This window comes from Peromyscus eremicus, chromosome 3 (assembly GCF_949786415.1).
Source record: "Peromyscus eremicus chromosome 3, PerEre_H2_v1, whole genome shotgun sequence".
NCBI classification, from domain to species: Eukaryota; Metazoa; Chordata; class Mammalia; order Rodentia; family Cricetidae; genus Peromyscus; species Peromyscus eremicus.
This window is the reverse complement of record NC_081418.1, coordinates 121,055,561-121,077,980: the sequence shown is the minus strand read 5'-3', so window position 1 is coordinate 121,077,980 and position 22,420 is coordinate 121,055,561. Positions and strand designations below refer to the sequence as shown.

At 37.2% G+C, this 22,420-nt stretch overlaps 1 long non-coding RNA gene across 1 annotated transcript in view; it reads right to left on the bottom strand.

Moving 5' to 3' along the window:
* The window catches only part of LOC131906039 (uncharacterized), a 40,314-nt gene that overhangs the window by 5,710 nt on the left and 12,184 nt on the right, over positions 1–22,420 (bottom strand). The window contains exon 3 of the long non-coding RNA XR_009378109.1: positions 357–418. This is a non-coding gene — a long non-coding RNA (uncharacterized LOC131906039). The remainder of the gene's footprint in view (positions 1–356; positions 419–22,420) is intronic.

Below are 22,420 nucleotides of genomic sequence, written 5' to 3'. Positions count from 1 at the left end.
TCACTTTATGCCTTGTCACATGGTCATGTGGTCACTTTATGCCTGTTCCTAAAATAATACAGTATAACAACTATTCACTTAACATGTACATTCCACTGGTTTCATAAATAACTTAGCAGAAATTTAAAGCATATAAAATAGTATACATGGATGCACAAGCATATTATATATGTGGGACTTACTATTCAGTCTTTGATTTTGGTGTCTAGGGAATGGTCCTGGAACCAATTTCATCAAGAGTCTAAACTATACCATTAACCATGTGCTTCCTCCAAAATCACCTGCTAACTACAAAGACATTTGTGTTTTTACTGTGCTTTTTCTTTTTTAAATATTATAACCTAAAGCCATACTACCTTACGTCCAGTATCCATCCACTTTCTCATCATACTTTTCTTGGGAAATAGATCCTTTCCATCTGTGGAGGGAAAATCAAAATTTAAAGTGATGTATCACTTTGAAAACACTAGATATTAGCAAAGGCTTATTGTTCTATGACCAAGGCAGAGAGTAGATCCTTTTAGAATGCCAGAAATAAGGAAGTCTGGGCAGTGATCCATCCAATGAAAAATAAATTCAATTATGTAATAGCAATATCCAATTCATTCTGATGTGATCTATTTGTTTGAAAGCAGAGAGAGGGCTCAGAGGCTAAGCTAAGTAAGTGATGTTGTTACAGAGAACCAAGGTTCAGACTCTAGCACCTACATAGCAGCTCATGGCCATCTGTAACTCCAATTCCAACGTAGCCCAACACCCTCATCTGGGCTCCGTGGGCACTGCACTCGTGTGGTACACAGGCATGCATATAGACAAAACACTAAACACCCATACATAAAATTTAGAAAGAAAGAGAAAGCAATGAAGACGCATTTGCTATGAGGTCCAAACAGTGTTTGTGTTAATGTGGAAACATGGATACATTTTCGTGCATTTGTAAGAAAGCTGTAATGCACAAAATCGTTATTATAGACTTCTTACATTGATTAACTAGAAAGTTTAGACTATTTCTCTACTGAAAGGGTTGGCATGTGTGTGGTGAGTGGGAGTGAGTACTGTTCACATGAAATTCCAGCATCCCCAGAAGACTTACAGATACCAAGTTTACTTTTCTAATGATCCTAGATTTTATTTTCACTTCAGCTCCTCAAATTATGTGGCCCCCAAAAAACCAACAGTGTGGGGAAACCATTAAGTAATGTTGTTGAGAAAGAGGTCTTTCTACTAAATAGAGATATAAAGATACTATGAAGTAGAACGGAATATTTTTAAATATCTGTTAAGACATAATTCACATATCATACAATTTATCCACTTAAATATATAACATGAAGGCCTTAATGTATTAACAAATTTGTGCTAGCCTATTCTCAAATTTAACATACTCTCATTATTTTAGAGAGTTACTTCAGTTCCCTTAGCCATATTCTCTAATCAGCTTACTCTCCTAGCCTTAGCATATCCATAATATGTTTTCTATTCTTAGAAACTTACCAATTCTGGGCATTTCACATGAATGCAACACGTGGACTACTATGTCTGGCCTCATTCATTCACTTCAGGGTTTGTAAGTTTCACCCTTGTCCCAGAATGTACCAGGAGGCATTCTTTTTCATAGGAATTTACAATTCTCTTTCGATATTTCACTTCTTTGAATGCTTCATAGGTGATAATATATATGCATTTGTGTATTCATATGTACATACACACACATTAAGTTTGTTATGTACAAATAAAGTTTAGCTAATTTAGAAAGCTATGATGTTGAACAACTATCCTGTAAGTACCCTTACATGTGTTATTATATAAAATGCAGACAGAAGAGTTATGTGAATATTTATAGATATTTAAGCCAGGGTTATATGGTTTCCAAAGCTAGTTTTACTAGATATAATTCACAAGGCTGTTTTCAAAATTACAACCAGTAAGCCACCAAGTGGAGCTACTATATGCATACATTTATGCTGAGCAAAAATCTTACTTGAGAAAATAGGTGTTTTTTTCAAAATATAAATATTTATCTACAAGTAACAAATATTGTTGGGTATAGGGAAGTTCTATGTAAGAATGCATACGTGTGTGTGTGTGTGTGTGTGTGTGTGTGTGTGTGTGTATCTGTGTGTATAGATATCACAAAAATATATTTGTTAGACAAAAATAAAAATTAGCAGGCATCTCTGCTTTCAGTTCCATATTGTTCCTTGTATTTTTGAGTAATGGTGGCTAGATTTCAGCCTGAGAGCAGGAGGGGGCTGTGTTCCTAAGTACTTCTGTGAGCACCATGCCCACTCAATCCCAGGCTGCACCTTCTATGGAGCATCATTCTTTGTGGAACACTTCCGGTGTGTCAAAGTCAGTGTACATCACTTATGCAAACTATCTTTGATGTGGTCCTGGATTAGAGAGATTTTCAAATTACTACTTTGGCTGAAGCTTAAACCACATTTCAGTACTTACTAAAGCCAAGTTTTATTTTACTTAATTCAATGTGCTGCTTCCAAAGTAAACAGAGAGCTGGTAAACCAAGGAGCAAATCCATCATGTGTATACAGATAAGTGTTTGCCTTTGCAGAAAGGTTTCCAGAACAGTGTAATAGGGAAATAATATTTGTTTTTCATTGACTAGTGCAGAAACAACTAGATATGTACTTGAGAACTCTTGAAGATTGATACATGCCTCAGAGATGAACTAAGTGGATCATGGTCTTCAAACACTCAAAAGAAAATTGAGGCATAAATCTTTCATGACTTTCGATTAGTAAAGTCTTTTAATTTTTTGTTTGTTTGTTTTGGGAGACACAGTTTCACTATGAAGCTCTAGCTGTCCTGGATCTCACTATGTAGACCAGTCTTGCTGGCCTCAAACTCAGAGATCCATCTGCCTCTATCTCCTAAGTGATAGGATTAAATGTGTGCACCAATACTCCCTGCAAGAGTTCTTTCAGATATGACACCAGAAATAAAAGGAGCAAAAGAGAAAATAGAAAAATGTCACAAAAATTGCTAACTTCTATGTTTGTAAAGAAACAATAAAATGGAAAGACAATCACTAAAATTGTACACTTCGAGAGAATATATCTGAGAATGTTACAATACTCAGAATAGAAAACTCCTACAATTTAAATTTAGTAACTAAAAGACAAATAGCATTAAAATAGGGAAACTATCCTGGTAGACAATTCTTCATATAATTTGCAGATAGAGAACAAATGTCATTCACATTATGATTGGACATAAAATAAATAATGCAAATCAAATCTCTACTGAGGTGTCCTTATAACCTTGAAGGATGATTTTAATGAAATAGTAATAATTACTCATGTTAGAGAATTGGGACCTTTACTCTTGAAAAGTATTGTTCTGGGGAAAATGAAGAATGATGTAGCTTGTTTGGGAAATAGTTTGTAGTTCCTTAATAATCCAGTACAATGCTAGTCTTTATTTATAAACCCAGGGGAGAGATGAAGAAAATAGTCTCCACAAATATTTATGCAGAAGTGTTTCTAATAACATTGCTTATAGATGCTTCCCTCCCCTTATATGAGAATAATTCAAATATCCAACTGAAGAATGAGGAAAGGAGCTGTATAGGATGCACACAATGGAGTAGTATTCTGCCTGTAATGACTTGCTAGTGAATGATGCAACATGCATGGACCTTTAAGCCACTATTTTAAGTGAAAACAGACAGCAAGAAAAGGCTACATATTGTAAGATTAAGTTTATGTGAAATACCATAAGTAGGCAAACTCATATTTGCCATAGGCTAGGATATAGTGGGAAATGGTGGCTAATACAACCGTTTTATTTTATAGGATAGGTAAAATATTCTGAAATTGGTGTTTATTCATATACTGCCTTATGAGTCTATTACAAACCAGAAAGTTATACACATTCAAGGAAAGGGTAAATTCTAGAATTTGTGAGTTGTATCAAAATGTCTTGGGAAAAGATAGAAAGCAAATGATGTTGATAAAAAACTCACATCTCCTATGCCAGACAATGAAGCTTTATCTAATTACCACCCTTCAAAAACTCTTAATATATTCTAACTATAAATAAAGCCTGACTACACAGACCTTTCAGTACAGCACAGAAACATTTCTAAAATACCACTATGTTGGATTCTTCAGACTACATAATAAAACAAGTGGACCTTTAAAGCTGGCAAATAGTCACTGTTTAATAATTTAGTCAAAACAAGCAACCTGAAAAATATGGAAAACTTTGTGATGAACATTCAGTGTGACAAACTTTCATGGCAAATGCTCAGGTGTAAGTACCCCTGTGTACTTAACATGTATTTGTTATGATGAACAAATGTGCAGTTGGTCTTCAAGATTATACAGTGAATAACACAGGTCATTTGTCATCTCTGGGTCTATAGTCTTATATTAAGGTTTCCAATTGTGTGAGAGAGGAGATGCTAGACCCTCAGTGGAAATGGTAACTAAGCCTTTCACAGTTCTATTGGGAACTGATATTTCATATAACACTGCATTCCCAGTGAAGATGAGGAGGAGGATGGGTAAATGCAGAAGCAAGATATTTGTCATCTCTTTCCTAAATGGAAGTCAAGTGTCAATATGTTTTTTGAAAACTTTATGAAAGTTGTAAAATATTATATTTCCTCAGAGCCTCCTTTATTTCTGTTGAAATGATAATTCATGGTATAAATATTGGCTGGACCTCTATACCATGCAAGTGAGTTAAGTAGACATCATCCATATGCAGAAACAATTTCTATTGACTACACACACACACACACACACACACACACACACACACACACACTCTCTTCATGACTAGCTTGTGAAATTTTAAATCAGAGTTCAACAAAGGCCCTTAGCTAATACCAATCTCTAGGAGAATTATGGCAGCTTAAATAATTTCAGTTTCATATTTTGTTTCAAAGATATTACCTCAGATGGATGGTTCCCTTGAAGGCTAGCCTATGCTGTTATTTATGCGCTGACTCTGAGTCGCCATTTCTCCTTTTGAGATCTTTATATTTTATGTCCCCTCTTGGAACCAGAAAGTCAGAATTTTTTGTCAGATAGTTGACTATTTCCTTCTTTGGTCAGCTGTATTTCATGTACTATGTTTTGAATAATCTTTGAAGTATTTTAAAATAGAAAAAATATCAGTTTTGGCATCTCCCAAAGATGGAAAAATAGATTTACCTTGTATAACCAGAGTTTATATATCTTAAATAAAATCTGATGCAAAATGTTTGCAGGGGGGAAAGAGGGAAGGAGAGTATAACAAAACATTCCAACTTGAGTTAACCTAACCATAAATCAGGTTGTTCCATTCAACGTGTAAATTGAGCAGTTCAGGATTAACAGAAGTTCTGGGCATGGGGTAATTATACACAAACCATCCTTATCATGCTGCTACTTTCAGCTCTGGCTTCATTCTCAGGCTGATTGTCTTCATGGTTGTAAGATGACGGCCAAGCTGCCAACAGCATTTCTCTTTTTTATGTCTGAGACACTTTTGGACATATTCTCTCACCAAAATCCCTAACAATTGTCAGAGGGAGTCATGCATTAATTAGTTAAAGACAATGCAGCTTTATCCCTGAACCTGCTTACCTTATCATGAGACACATTTTCTTCTGAAAGAGAAGAAAAAAAGTGTATATGGATAGAAAGTATAAACAATTTCCATGTATGGCTTGATTCTTCGTCTGAACAAAAGGTTCTCATGTATGTGTGTGGAAGAAACTATTAAGTTTAAGATTAATAAAATTTGGGTTCAATGTTAAATCAGATTGAACACATTTATGCAGGGATTTCTTTTATCTCATGAGAGGCTGTATGTTCTGGTATATCAGCTTATTTTGAAATCTTAAAGCACTGGATTCAAACATCTTTAAAACCCCTATTATCTGCTTTACCCTCCTCCCCCAGATGTGGGCCAAGAAAACTCACTTAATTTGTTAGGCTGATATTCAGCAATTGTGAATTTGCTGACAGGTAAAAATCTTCTGGTTTTCTGCATGTTAAGAGTTGCCAGAGTCAATGTCAGAAACACTTCCCTATGTGATTGTGATGAGTCACTAAATTTCCAAGCTCCATGCAACCACCTTCATAGGAAGCCCATGTGTTAACTTTTCAGAAGAGAGATCTCTACCAGTTCAGGTAAGGTCTCCCTGATATCTTCCAGCCAATATCCTCCAAGGTGGCAGATCTCCCTCATACAAAGGCACTAAAACATGGGACTACAGGAAACTCTATGCTTTGCTAAGACAACTGATTGGCATCTCAGCAGCATGCCTGGAAGGCTCTTCAGCTCAAACATGAGTGGGAAGTGAAAATTGACCACACCTGCAAATTGTAGAGTGCATACTTGGAAAAAAAATACTTTGAAACAGGGATTTCAGGATCTGAACTCAGATTTTGCTTTGATACTCATTCAGAAAAAAATAAAAACTAAGCATATCATGGAGTGAAGAAAACATACATCTTACAAGCTAAGTTATTTTCTCTCATTCAGTTTTTAGTTCAAGTTTTAAAAAACCATGTTTTTGTTTGTTTGTTTTCCTTTTCGTATATTTGTTTGTTGGAGGGGGAGCTATACTGGCAGGCCAGTCTCTGCAGAAGCAAACATCTGTTTTTCCTTGCTGTTTTGTTGTTGTTGTTGTATTTTGACATTATCTTCTTAGGGGTTATGCTAAAATTTGTAATTAACTTATGAGACTCTAGTTTCGATTAATGTCATCAGCATGTCCAAAGTTCCCTTGCCCATCTTCCTTACCTCCCTTTATTTTTGCTGTCATTTTTGTATAAATTGCACACCTCCACTTGTATAAATTGTACCCCTCATCAAAGTACATTTAATACTTTTAAATCACATAAAATATAAAAGAAGATCAACCTTTATCACCAAAAGGAGATCACCAAAACAAATTTATACTCTCAGGTTTAGTTTAACTTTGATATAGGTTCTGGCTATAGAGCTCAGGCTGACCTCAAACTTAAGAAGTTCCTGTCTTTTTCTCCAAGTGCCTAGGTTATAGCTATATATGCCAACATGTCTAGATATACTGCTTGAATACATAATTACCTTTATTTCTGTGATTTCATGAAGATTCAACTCTTTTGCTTAGTATCCTTTCATTTCAAGTTTCCCTCAGCAGTTCTATTTGACTGTCTATCCATCAGCCTATCTATTAATTATCTGTTTTTGATTTTTCAGACAGTGCCTTAAATCAGTGAAAATTTTGTTTCTGTTTAATTTGGAGATATCTTGATATTCCTTAATTTATGGTAGCTGTAGTCTTCTTCACTGAGTCTCATTCACCCTTGCATTTTTCAAACATTGGACTATGAGGTGTCTTTTTATAGATCTTACTATATATTGCCAGAAGTTCATTGATCCCCTTTGATATGCATATCTCTATTTTTGTAAGCATTAGTCCCTGTTCATTTAAGCATTCATTCATCTGAAGATTTCATAGTATTATATTCACTGGTAATTATAGAATTTGATTTAATTCTTTATGGTTTATCATTTTATTAGTATGGTCTTTGTAAAGACAATATTCTCATACTTTTCTTCATTTAATTGTGAATATTTTGAAAGTCATAGTCTAAATTTTTTGTTTAACCAGTAGAAATGTGGCTTCTCTGAGACACCTTCCATTATCTTTTTTCATTACTACATGAGCCTTAAATTATTTTTTCTTTACATGTCTCATATTTTTAATGATCATCTTAAATCATATAATGTTAAATTCTGGATGTGAGACCTCTCGTATCAGAATGCATTGTTGTTCTTTATTATTGATGCATTTTATTGTTTCACTAGAAGCATTTCTGAACCAGTTCTATAAAATCTACAATATTTTGCTACAATAAAATCTCTAGCTGGGATAGCTTAGTCACCAGCCAATAATTGTGCAGATTTCCTTCAATATCAATGAATTATAAGGGATCACATGTGTTCTTTGGAATAAGCTTTATATTTTCACGAAACTTTTCACACCTCTGCCTTATCCTATGTACATGTGACTTGTGATTTGTCAAAGCTAAGACCTAGGGCCTTATCAGATATGTAGGGTATGTGTGGCCAAGAGAATATGTATATGTACACATATGTGTGCTATGGGATATCTTTCTGCATGCTGTGAATATGTGTTACTCTGATTGGTTGATAAATAAAACACTGATTGGCCAGTAGCAAAACAGGAAAAATAGGTGGGACAAGCAGACAAGGAGAGTTCTGAGGAGAGGAAGGCTGAGTCAGAAGTCACCAGCCAGACACAGAGGATGCAAGATGACAAGGCAGAACTAAGAAAAGGTATCAAGCCATGTGGCTAAACATAAATGAGAATTATGGGTTAATTTAAATGTAAGAGCTAGTCAGTAATAAGTTTGAGCTAATGGCCAAGCAGTTAAAATTAATATAAGCTTCTGAGTGATTATTTTGTAAGTGGGCCATGGGACTATGGGGACTTGGATGGACTGGAGAAACCTTGCAACTATAAATGGCATCCACAAATGGTGGCAAGAGTTTCCACCTAAAACCTGAAAGAGCTTAAGAAGAGATTATAAATGTAGTTAAGAGCACCTTCCTAGTTCATGTCAATCATGGCAGGCCTAGGTACAATGATGTGTCCCTAACTGTGGCGGGTTCACGCCACACAGGCTTGAGCCAAGCAGCATGGCATATTCCCACTGTGGTACACAGAGGCATCTCTAAGCCACACAGTATGCTGCATGATGGATTTAGCTTTTGCAAGTACAAAAGAAAAAAAAAAGGTTTCTGGGCTACACGCTGCTGGAGGGAGGCATGGACCAACTGTTTCCCAGAGTTGGCAGAGAGCATGGCTCCCAGAACTTGTGGTGAGTTACCCCTGCCATGTTGGAAAACTGAGGTGGATGGAGCCAGCATCCAAAGCTGCTATTTTAGTCCTAATAATGCCACAGTTTAAAGCAAGAGATTTGCAATAAAACTGATTAAGATAAAATAAACTTCTTTTTTAAATTTTCTTTTCATTTTTCTTTATTAAGAAATTTTCTACTCACTCGACATACCACCAACAGATCTCCCCTCCTACCTCCTCCCACCCCCCAGCACTCTCTCCCAAGTTACCCCACATCCCCACATTCCCCAAACCAAGGATGCCCATGGGGAGTCAGCAGAGCCTGGCACACTGAGCCTAGACAGGTCCAAGCCCCTTCCCTCTGCACTAAGGCTGTGCAAGGCATCACACCACAGGCACCAATTTCCCAGAAGCCTGCTCACAGACCAGGGACAGATCCCAATTCCCCTGCCTAGGTGTTCCCCAAACAGTTCGAGTCAAACAACTGTCTTCCATATCCAGAGGGCCTAGTTTAGTCCCATGGAGGCTCCACAGCCACCAGTCCACAGTTCATGGGCTTCTACTAGTGTGGCTGGTCAAATCTGCATGTCCTCCCATCATGATCTCAGTGTCCCCCACCAGCAGAATCTCTCCTCTCTCTCATCAATTGGATTCCTGGAATTCAGCCTCGTGCCTGGCCATGGATCTCTGCATCTGCCTCCATCAGTCACTGAACAAAGGCTCTATGATGACAGTTAGGTTATTCGCTAGACCGGTCACCAGAGTAGACCAGTCCAGGCACACTCTAGACCACTGCCAGCAGACCAAGGTAGGGTCATCCTTGTGGATTCCTGAGAGCCTCTCCAGCACCTTGCCTCTTCCTATTCCTATGATGTTCTCATCTATCATGGTAGCTCCCTCCCTGCCTTCCCACTCTGTCCCTGTTCCAGCTCAACCCTCTCATTTCCCATGTTCTCATCTCCAACTCCTCACCTTCCACCCCCCCACACAAACACACCCAGTCAGCTCATGTAGCTCTCATCTACTTCTCCTTTACTGGGTCATCCATGTGTCCCTCCTAAGGTCTTTCCCTGTTAGCTAGCCTCTCTGGAGCTGTGGGTTGCAGTCTGGCCATCCCTTCCCTCACATCTAGTATCCACTTATGAGTGAGTTCATACTATATTTTCCTTCTGAGTCTGGGTTAACTCACTCAAGATGATATTTTCTAGTTCCATCCATTTGCCTGTAAATTTCATGATGTCATTGTTTTTTACTGCTGAGTAGTACACCATTGTGTATATGCGCCACATTTTCTTTATCCATTCTTCAGTTGAGGGGCATCTAGGTTGTTTCCAGGTTCTTGCTTAGATGAATAATGCTGATGTGAACATAGCTGAGCATGCATCCTTGTGGTAAGATTGAGCATTTCTTGGGTATATGCCCAAGAGTGGTATAGCTGGGTCTTGAGGAAGACTTATTCCCAATTTTCTGAGAAACCACCATACTGATTTCCAGAGTGACTGTACAAGCTTGCATTCCCACCAACAGTGGAGGAGTGTTCCCCTTGCTCCACATCCTCTCCAACATAAGCTGTCTTCAGTGTTTTTGATCTTAGCCATTCTGACAGGTATCTCAGAGTTGTTTTGATTTGCATTTCCCTGATGACTGAGGATGTTGAGCAATTCCTTAAATGTCTTTCAGCCATTTATGATTCTTCTGTTGAGAATTCTCTGTTCAATTCTGTAGCCCATTTTTTAATTGGATTGTTCAGTATTTTGAAGTCTAGCTTTTTTAGTTCTTTATATATTTTGGAGATCAGCCCTCTGTCAGATGTGGGGTTGGTGAAGATCTTTTCCCATTCTGCAGGCTGTCATTTTGTCTTATTGGCTGTGTGCTTTGCTCTACAAAAGCTTCTCAGTTCCAGGTGGTCCAATTTATTAATTGTTGCTCTCCATGTCTGTGTTACTGGTGATATATTAAGGAAGTGGTCTCCTGTGCCAATTCATTCCAGACTACTTCCCACTTTCTCTTCTATCAAGTTCAGTGTAACTGGATTTATGTTGAGGTCTTTGATCCACTTGGACTTGAGTTTTGTGCATGGTGATAGATATGGATCTATTTGCAATCTTCTGAATGTTGACATCCAGTCATGCCAGCACCATTTGTTGAAGATGCTTTCTTTTTGGCATGGTACAGTTTTGGCTACTTTGTCAAAAATCATATGTCCATAGGTGTATGAATTAATGTTAGGGTCTTCAATTTGATTCCATTGGTCCACATGTCGGTATTTATGGCAGTACCAAGCTGTTTTTATTACTATAGCTCTATAGTAGAGCTTGAGGTCAGGGATCATGATGCCTCCAGAAGTTGCTTTATTATATAGGATTCTTTTAGCTATCCTAGGTTTTTTGTTTTTCCATACAAAGTTAAGTATTGTTCTTTGCAGGTCTGTGAAGAATTGTGTTGGGATTTTGATGGGGATTACATTGAATCTATAGATTGCTTTTGTAAGATTGCCATTTTTACTATGTTGATTCTACCTATCCATGAGCATGGGAGATCTGTCCATTTTCTGATATCTTTTTTGATTTCTTTCTTCAGAGACTTAAAGTTCTTATCATACAGGTCTTTCACTTGCTTAGTTAGAGTTACCCCAAGGTATTTTATATTATTTGTGGCTATTGTAAAGGGTGATGTTTCTCTGATTTCTTTCTCAACCCATTTATAATTTGTATATAGGAGGGCTACTTATTTTTTTTTAGTTAATCTTGTATTCTGTCACCTTACTGAAGGAGTTTATCAGCTGTAGGAGTTCCCTGGTAGAATTTTGGGGGTCACTTATGTATACCATCATATCATCTGCAAATAGTGAAAGTTTGACTTCTTCCTTTCCAATTTGTATCCCCTTGATCTCCTTTTGTTGTCATATTGCTCTAGCTAGAACTTCAAGTACTATGTTGAATATGTATGGGGAGAGTGGACAGCCTTGTCTTGTTCCTGATTTTAGTGGAATAGCTTTGAGTTTCTCTCCATTTAATTTGATGTTGGTTGTCAACTTGCTGTAAATTGCTTTATTATGTTTAAGTATGTTCCTTGTATTCCTGATCTCTCTAGAACCTTTATCAGGAAGGAATGCTAGGCATGTGTGCCACCATTTTCTGGCTTCTACATCTAGTGGCTGTTCTGTTCTCTTCAATGCTGCAGATCCACTCTTCCATCTCTTGCATTCTGTTGGTTATACTTGCATCTGTAGTTCCTGTTCATTTACTCAGATTTTTCACTTCTAGCATTCCCTTAGTTTGTGCCTTCTTTATTGTCTCTATTTCAGTTTTGAAATCTTGAATTGTTTCCTTCACTTGTTTAATTGCTTTCTCTTCGCTTTCAAGGGATTTACTGATTTCTTCCCATTTTTTGTTTGACTTTTCCTCAATTTCTTTAAAGGAATTTTTCATTTCCTCTTTTAAGGTCTCTTATATCTTCTTAAAGTAATTTTTATAGTCAATATCTTCTGTTTCATCTGTGTTGGAATGTTCATATCCTTCTGAGGTCTTTGATGTAGTTGAAGACTAGATAGTTATAATTTTCCTTGGTTATGACAAAAGATAAATTAAATATGAAACTTTAGACTCACAAATATAGGATAGATAGAATGTTTTCTTTAATTTTGCCAAATACAAATAAACTAGATATTGTAACTGTAATTCTTGTTTGATAACTATTCTATTATATGTAATTTCATTATGTTAAAGTTAAAAAACCTTCCTTTTTGATTAGACAGAAAAGGGGAAGTGCTGTGGGACGTATTTCTGTATGCTGTGAATATGTGTTATTCTGATTGGTTGATAAATAAAACTCTGATTGGCCAGTAGCTAGACAAGAAGTATAGGCAGGGCAAGCAGATAAGGAGAATTCTGGGAAGAGGAAGGGCTGAGTCAGGAGTCACCAGCCAGACACAGAGGAGGCAAGATGTGAAGGCAGAACTGAGAAAAGGTACCAACCCACATGGCTAAACATAAATGAGAATTATGGGTTAATTTAAATGTAAGAGCTAGTCAGTAATAAGCCTGAGCTAATGGCTGAGCAGTTAAAATTAATATAAGCTTCTGAATGATTATTTTATAAGTGGGCTGCAGGACTGTGGGGCCTTGGTGGGACTGGAGAAGCCTTCTGACTACATATGTGTGTTACCTTCTAGACTCACAATACATGGCAGAGCAAGTGAAGCTCTTTATGGATGTGTAAATATTAGACTGATGCATGACTCAACTGTAGTGGGTAGCCATTCCAGCTTTGATCTGGAAGTTCCAACCCCGATTGAGGTTTAGGTAACTCTCAGGCCTACAAGGCAGGGCCAAGAGAGGACCCTGAAGACCCGAGATCCGGATGTGCTGGCTCTCTTGATTCCTGGACCCTGGACACTGGAGGTAGACCACACAGAGTTCTCCAGAGAACATGGCCAGACTACGCCACACCTTTCCCAGACCCTGTAAACTATCCCTTTACTTGTAAGTTACCCCACAAAATAAACCTCCCTTTTAACTACGTGGGGTGGCCTTAATAATTTCACCAATATCTGGCACCCAATGTGGGGCAAATTCCAAAGGCCTGGGTGGCTCCTGCCCTCAGCTTCCTCCCCAGCTGGCGGGTACTTGAAGCTGCAGGGTACTACCTGCAAAGCTCCATAAAAAACAAAAATTACCTACACAGTTTCATTCCTAAAAAAGAGCTAATCCGGTCTTAGTTCCGCGGCAAATTTAGCTCCCAGACCAGTGAAATTGCTGTGAATGAGGCTCCCTGAATACTGGCTACCTGCCCTATCCTGAGACTTCCACAGTTTCACCTAGTTTCAATAGACATGGTACTGTTCCTAGCGGGGGTTTGGAGCTGTGCCTGCTGGCAGACCATTTGTCTGTAGATGCAGAGAGGAGCTTAGAGTGGCCTGGAACTCTCCATGCCCTGAAGCTCCAGGGAGTCACTGAAAAAAAACTGTCTACTGCCTGTGCTTACTCTGCTGCCTCCTACCAATTCCTCCTACTGGCTGAAAAGTGCTACTACACCCCGAAAAACATTAAAAAAAGGGGGGGGGAGAAGAAATGGAATGGATAGGTATAAGATATTATGGTAGATTATTGTATATACTAGTAAACAAATTTAGTAAAATAGCAGCCTTAGATAATTTACACTGTAATTTGCACTGTTATGGATTCTTATATATTGATACAAATATAAACTATTTCTATATTCCTGTTTAAGATAATTTGTATATTGATACAAATATAGAACTATATTTGTTATAATATACATATATTTCTACTTTATTTGAAATATTTGTATGTTGATACAAATGTAAATTTATATCTGTCATATTGTATGTGTGTTCTACTTCTGTTTAGGATATTCTGTATATTGATATATATTTAAGATTATTGTCATATTGCATATCACACTATACATTCCTACCTCTGTTATAAATATCTTGTGTATTGTCACAATTTTAAAGTCATTGTCCTTTACCATACATTTGCTTATAGACTGCTTACCTTGTTTACATGAAGCCTTAGACCTTAGGTTATTTTGGTAGATAAGACTTACAGATTTATAGTCACCTATGCTTGTCATCTCTATAGTTATGTTAGTTAGGTTATCCAGATTTACAGATACATAGGTTAGATGGACAGATAATCTTCAAACACTTCATAGACCCTGAGAATATGACATTTAAATAACTTAAAATTCTGTTGACGTGAGAAACAATTGCTCCTGGCAACACCAATTTGATCCTGAGAGAATGTTGGACTTCTAAGACATTTCCATTTGAAAGTTTGTCTTCTTGACACAAAATGGCCTATTGGACAAAAAAAAAAAAAAAAACTGCCCTCACTGTTAACCACCTTTGTGATCCATAGTTCTGCTTATATTTGGGAAGGGCTTCTAGGGGAAGGGCTGTTTGCATTGATAAAACATTTGGTCAAGTCAAAAAATGATGGATTCATGAAAAGAATCTTTTAGGAAATCATTAAACAAATCACATTAAAACAATTCTATAAATTATGTTTTAAGATAGCTCCAACCCATTTCTTCCATTTCCAGTGGATCTACTATTCTGGCTTCCAGCAAAATTGGTGGACATTGGTTTTCAAGGCTGATTCCGAGTTAGTGTAGTAAGGCTAGAACAAGTCAAATGCTACACAGCCTTTTATTTTTACAAAGGTTACAAAAGCTATTTTTCTTCAGTTAGCATTCCTCAGTATCTCCCAGGCCATATTTCCAGAGACCTCAAAACCTTGATTCTGCTGACATTTGTCAGTGTTCCCATTGTTCATATGGAAATTTATTCAGAAATCATTCATAGACAATTTTATTAGGCTTGTAAGACCACAACTGTTTTTAAAAATGACTCTGATTTTTCCCATTTAGTGGCAATTACAAAAACTGGCTCCATTTGATAGCAGAGCTGTACTTACCAGGCCTTAGGATATTTTACTATCTGTTCTGTATTCTAAGGGTCAAAACTGGGTTCATGTAAGTTTCAAACTTCACCCTAAAGAGAAGCTGTCTTGCTTAGATTAGTAAACTATAAAAGGATCTCACCCCAGGGAGTTGATGTTTATCGTGTTTCACAGTATGATGAAGACAAGAGGAAAAGAAGCTTCAAGCTGTATTTTGAATATTAAACTGAAATCCAATAAGAAATAAAAGAGAATACAGTACAAAAAGTCTCATAAAAATTCCAAGGTCATAAATTTTCATGATATTATTTGGAAAGTGAAGGAAAGGTATAGTATATTCTGGGGAGTACTGAGGGATTGTATTCTTTGGGTTTTCCTCATGTGTTGCTGTGCATAGCTGCTTTCCTAATGAACACATTTTAAAAAGCATTGTACCAAAGACCTGACTGCTTATCTATAGTGATTCTATACTATTACCCACTTTATTTTTGCAAGAGTCTGCAAAGTGTGACATGGTTTTGGATGAGTAGACTGTGTCTCGGTATATGTAAGCAATTTGATTGAATTAACAGGCCAAACTAATATGTAAATGCAAGTGTAATTGTTTGAACTCTTGAGTTTTTTAAATGAAGTTGTAAATATCCACCACAACTCTCTCTCTCTCATGGACACATGAGACTTCATTGATCTGAAAATTCTAAGATATCTACTTATCTGCATGGCAGTGACATGAAGATAATGGGCAGGTTTATAGTACAGTTATAAAGACGGCCACACAAACAAGAAACTCACAAGTTGATGGTGTATAGAAAAAAAAAAACTGAACCGAACAGTGGCAATATCAATAGACGCGCTACATGAAAGGGGGAAATCTCATGTTTTCCCACCCCTAGGTAAAGAACTGCAGCAACTAAAGACTGCTGAGATAGGAAGAGCTAGTCATTCCAAGTAAGGAGCTCCCAAACTGATTATATAATACAAATCCATCAACCTTGAAATCATATACACACGCAGCAAAAGCAGGCACAATGTACATAAATCAGAGTAAAAGAGACCATCACTAGGAAAGGGAGCAGGGAGATACGGGGGAGTTTAGAGGGAGGAAGAAGAAGTGGGGAGTGGTATAGTTACGTTTTAATTAAAACGTATCTTTTCTAAGAAAATACACTTTTTGAGTTATTATTCTCTTATTTACACAGCTTTGAAAATAAAAAGTAAGAAAAGTGAGAGATAAATAAGAAGAATTCAAAGAGGAATCAACTCTAGTTTGAGGATTTAGGGTTAATGGATTGATGGGGGAATCAGCAGAAAGTAGCACATAGAAAGGGGATTAGGCCAGAAGGAGTTTCTGATGGAAAAGGAACAGAAATTCAGAAAAAAGGGAGCACCATGAGTTGAAGGGAGAAGGGAAATAAAAAAGAAGCTAAAGAAACAGGAGGTCAGAGGTATACTCAGGTTAATAGCCACAATGACAATATTTATTATCCTAAGGAAAGTAAGAAACCTCTAAATGAGTTTAAGCAAGACAGAGACATAACCAGATGTGAACTCTAAAAATATTATTTTAAATGATATTTTAACTAATATTGTATTACTTTTTGAAGAGTCTATAATTACTATAATTATTTCAAAACAAAATTTATTATTGTCTTAATGAATCAAAAAGCAAAGGAATATACTTATTTGGTCTTTGAAAAATGAATTGCAGTAGATAAAGGGCTATCAGGGAAATCCATGAAGAGGTAACTGTTGGGGGTGGCCCAAAACAGCTTGACCACACAGCTGCCATGACAGGTTTAGAAGCCCAAACACAGCTTCTGGCAGGCAACACCTGAACCCAGGAAAAGCCATAAGCTGACCCCACCCAGGGAAGCCTGCATCTAAAGGGAAATACCTGACATTCCAAACATTCCCTATACACCTAGACAAATGTCAGCCAATCACAGTCCTGAACCCTGGAAATCCACTCACCCCAACCTCTGCTATGATAAAAACCCCACCCTGCCTGGGCTCAGAGCCCTCTGCTCTCACAGCTGCTTTGGACAGAGAGTCTAAGCTCTGAGCATGAAAATAAAGGCTCTTTGCTTTTTACATACAGAATTTGATCTCCATGGTGGTCTTTTTGGGGTCCCTGTGATCTGGACATAATAGTAACTACAGTTGTTCATTCCAAGATTTGGGTGGTTTTACTGAAAGTTCTGGAAGCAAATGTGGAAAGAAAGGAATACACTGAGGTACATCATGAAAACTGTAAAATCGGGAAATAGAATTCCCAAAATATACTGTAACATTTCTTCATTTCCAAGATTATGAGGAAATGGAAAATAAAATCCAAGCAGACTGTTGCACATGGGTGATTAAGTGGTAAAACTCCATGAAATGAAGAAAAATATTCTCATTGGAAGCTAAGAAGAAACTGAGTTTCAGATGTGTGGCATTTGAAATACCTCTAAACCTTAAAGTATCAAGCATACACAAATTTCAGAGGATCAACAGTTTTGAAGCTCTGGCATATGTGAGTTTATCATGAATGAGAAGGCAGAAAGCTAAATTCTTTTCTTTTTAACTCCTTTATTTATTTTTTTTTCCATTTTACAAACCAACCCCTGTCCCTGCTCCCTCCCCTTTTCCCACTCTCTCCCACCTCCCCTCCATCCCACCCCCACCCCTCCTCATAGGGCATAAGGCTTCCCTTTGGTAGTCAACACAGGCTAGCATGCCAAGTTGATGCAGGACCAACCCCTGCCCCACGCCCCCCATCAAGACTGAGTAAGGCATTGTGCCATAGGGAATGTGCTTTAAAAAGACAGTTCATGTAGCTGGGATAAGTCCTGGTCTCATTGTTAGGGGATCCACAAACACATCAATTCAAACAACTGTCGCCCACATTCAGAGGGCCTGGTGCAGTTCCATCAGGCTCCCTAGCTGTCAGTCCAGAGTCCATGAGCTCCCAATAGCTTGGATCAGTTATCTTTGTGGTTTTTCCCATCATAATCCTGACCCCAGTCCCTTGCTCCTATAATCCCTCCTCCCTCTCTTCAACTGATCTCCAGGAGCTTGACTAGGTGCTTAGATGTGGGGCTCTGCATCTGCTTCTAGATGTGGGTTCTATGATGACAATTAGGATAAACACCAATCTGAGTACAGTGTAAGGCTAGTTCAAGTACCCTATCCACCATTGCCATGAGTCTTAGCTGGGGATATCCTTGTGAGTTCCTTGGGATTTCCCTAGTTCCAGATTTCTCCATAACCCATAATGGTTCAATCTGTCAAGGTATCTCTTTCTTTGCTATCCTTCTTCATCTGTGCTAAATTCTAAGGAACAATAATGCAAAAACCTAGCAGCTCAAGAAGACCCATAAAAAGTGATTAAAAACAAAACATCACATAATTTATGCATGTACATGTTTGTTATGGACTGAACCAGGTGAAGGGGTTGCAAATTTTACAAGCCCAAATGAATGCTTAGGATCATGAGATAACTACCATTAAAAATAACATACTCACTAGATCTTTGCAAGAGTCCATATTAGGCAGTTGGGTTTTGGATGAGTAAACTGGGAATCAGTGTGTGTAAGTAATTTGACTTATTGTCAGAACTAATATTTGAATCTAAGTCTAACTGTGTGTGTGTTTAAGATTGATAAGTATCAGTCACAACTCTCATATGGATACAGAGCACTTCATTGATTTGTAAACTCTAAAATGCCAGCAAAATATCTGTAAGGCCATGACTATGAGTAAGCTTAAATCATAATTAAGAGGAAAGTAGTGAGCAAGAAGTATGCAAATAATGTTGATGCTATAAAGAAGCAGTGATACATAAATGAGAGGAAATAAGAGATAATGTACTCTAGATTGAGGGTTTAGGGAATAATGGATTGAAAGGTGTATTTCAAAATCCTAGAAGAGATTTTGAATGTATCCACCATAAAGAAACCATAATTGTTTAAAGTGATATATGCACTTATTAATCTGACTTATTTAGTGTACTAGATACATGGCACACCTACATAGAGAAATATTTCATATTATGTACACACACACACACACACACACACACACACACACACACACACACTCATTCACTCACATACACATACAGAGGAAACAATTCTGCCATTAACACAGGATAAACATTTTAGCAGATTTTATCAGAAATGTTGAAAAACTGAGTTCCATGAACCTTTCAGCTCCTCAAATCCTTCTGTTTCAGCAGATCCTAAGATTGGAGAATTGTAATTTATTGCTTCCTGAGGCATTGCTGGACATCTAAGACAATTAGAAAGCCCTTCATTATCTGTAACCAAAAGCTCCCCATGGTTTCCATCTACTATTGTAAATATACTTCTTTGGGCCACACAAGCTAAATTCTCTTAGTAACCTGACACTGTTTCAAGAATACAGAAACAGTGCACCCCATAACATTTTTCACCAGGTATTTTGTATCACAGGATATGGCTATGAACAGGCCAAGAATATTGTGTTCCAGATTATAAAACAAATTCCTATAATGAATGCTAATTTATTATCAGGCTGAATCATAATGATTCAAATTATTTAGGTCAGCAACATCAGACTTATCTAAGAGTAGACTGACCCAAATCAGATAACAATGAGGTTGAGATAAATGAGCTTTTTACTTGGTTTAAACCTCTGAAACTGATTTAGTACAGTATCATCTTACCATAGAGAAACAAATAGACAGCTCTCAACAGAAAAGACATTTGAATTAATAATTAATCACACACCCATAGAATATATGCATAAAATATGATTTAAAGCACAGTGAACAATAGCATTATTTACATGTACATGTGTCTCTAAGCTATACTATTTTTTTTATGGAGCTGCCTTTCTCAAATAGTCCATGGAATGTTGGTGAACTGTATTATTGTTTGGTATCTCTTAGTAACCCTTACCTTTAGTTTTACAATGTGCACTGGAGATCTTGTAAAGATATGAAATGATGAAAGTGAGATTATTATGTCTCTAGTTTTATCTAAACATCTCCTTCAAAAATCATATGAAATACACTCTCCACAGTATATACAGAGCAGTAACATCTATTGATTACATGATGTTTTTCAAACATTTTGAATGGTACTCGATAAAATCTTTTGCTTGTCCACACGTATTTTTTTCTTACTTATATTCAAAGTTAGTCATATTTTCATTTTAAAATGATAAGGATGGAGCTCTGAATGCAGTGTTCAAAATCCAACCTGCCTTGAAGATGACTAAGTTGAGATACTCAGTTCTGGAAATATTAATTCCAGGGTGCTGTGCATGGCTATGGGTTGAAGTGTACTGTTTTGAAATTAATGATCTATCATTTGTAAGTTTTAAAGCCTCTTACTCTTGGTTTTCTCACATGGTAAACAAGAATAGGAACATCAGGGGTGAAGAAGTGCCTCAGTGGCTAAGTGTATTTGCTAATCTTCCACATGACCCAATTTCAGACCCCAGCACCCATATTTGGCAACTTGAAATCTCCTATTGCTCCAGTTCCAGGGGATCTGATGACCTCTATTGGCTTCCACTGTCACTGGTACACATGTGCTCTTACCCACATACAGACACACACTCAAATAAAAGTAAATAAATAATTGAATATTAAATGTATGATATCATTACCATCATTTACTACAATTACTAAAATTTCCACTTAAATTTTGTTGCATTTTAAGCACACAATAATGGTGATAAAAAAATACTTGAAAGTCTTGCCCTTTCTATTGAGAAGTCAGTTGTAAAGATAAACACACAGGAAATCTATTTGTCTTTGGCATTGTTTAAATATAGTATATCTAAATTTGTTGAACGCTAGCCCTATGAATGTAATCAGGCATTTTTGACAGGTGTAGTCAGACAGAGATTGCTACAATAAGTGTGCCAATCATCTTCCCTTGAAAATGCCGGGTTATTTTTTTATATCTGTTCAAGTTCTTAAGAGATTTTCCTTGGTAACAAGATAAGCAGAGGGAGATTTTTGACAGGCATGGAGCAAGAAGGAAAAAGGAAGAAAGCTGATGAGCATGTTTTATATCCACGAGAGCAATCTTGCCACTGGTCAGTGTTTCTTCAGCCCCTGTTCAGTCCACAAGGCTTGGTGCTTTACCAGTCTCAACCTGGCACAGAGTAGACAATTGCTGGAAAACACGTTAGAAGTTTGTAGAGACTAGGTTCTGATGTCAGCAATGATGGCAGCAGCAGGAATGACAGCAATAGAGTAAATGAACTAACCAGTGGGACTTGAAACCAGTAGGCAAAAGGCAAAACATTTTCCCTTAGACCTATATATAGGCCACCACCAGAAGGTTTCAGTCACATTTATGATGGGTCTTCCCATTTCAATTAACATAGTCAGGAAATTCCCTCATAGATATATACAGAAGTTTTTTCTGGTGAATTATCCATCTAGTCAAACTGACAACCAATATATTTTTGTAATTATTCCCACGTATGGAAGGTTATGATTTTTGTATTATACATTTAATATGGGCTTGTCTTAGAATATCATTTGACTAAAAGGATGAAACAGAAGTAACTTCAGATGAGTTTTCATCTTAAATATCAAGAAACCTGGACATTTTTTGGCTTTTGCCTTCTTGAAACATAAACTCATTTTATGCTCATAAATATGAGTATAAAAATAATAGAAGAGAAGAGACAAACTTGCCCCTAGTTATGTGTATTATGTGAGAATGTGCCAAATTGCAAACCAACCAATGACTTCCGGAGAAACTTTCCCATCTCAGAACCATCCAAAGAAACCACTGAATTAAAAAAAAAAAAAAATATGAGTGTTCAAGCTGCTAAGTCTGGGCTGTTTGCAATTCAGCAAAAGCCAATTCATACAAAAGGTGTAAAGGAAGCCAGAAAGGCTAGAACTGTCATTCAGAGGTAAGAGCACCCACAGAGCATGCAGGAGTTCCTGTGTTTTCTCACCAGTACTCAACAAAAGGAGGGAGGAGGAGGATGGTGAGAAGAAGGAGGAAGAGGATGTGCTGGCGGTAGATGAAGAGGTGGTGGAGGAGAAAAAGGACAAGTAGGAGGACAGGCAGATAAGGACATGAAGGAGAAAGAGGGGGAGCAAAAGGAGGAGGGGTATAAATAGTAGAAGGTGAAAGAGGAGAACGAAAAGGAGGAAGAGGCC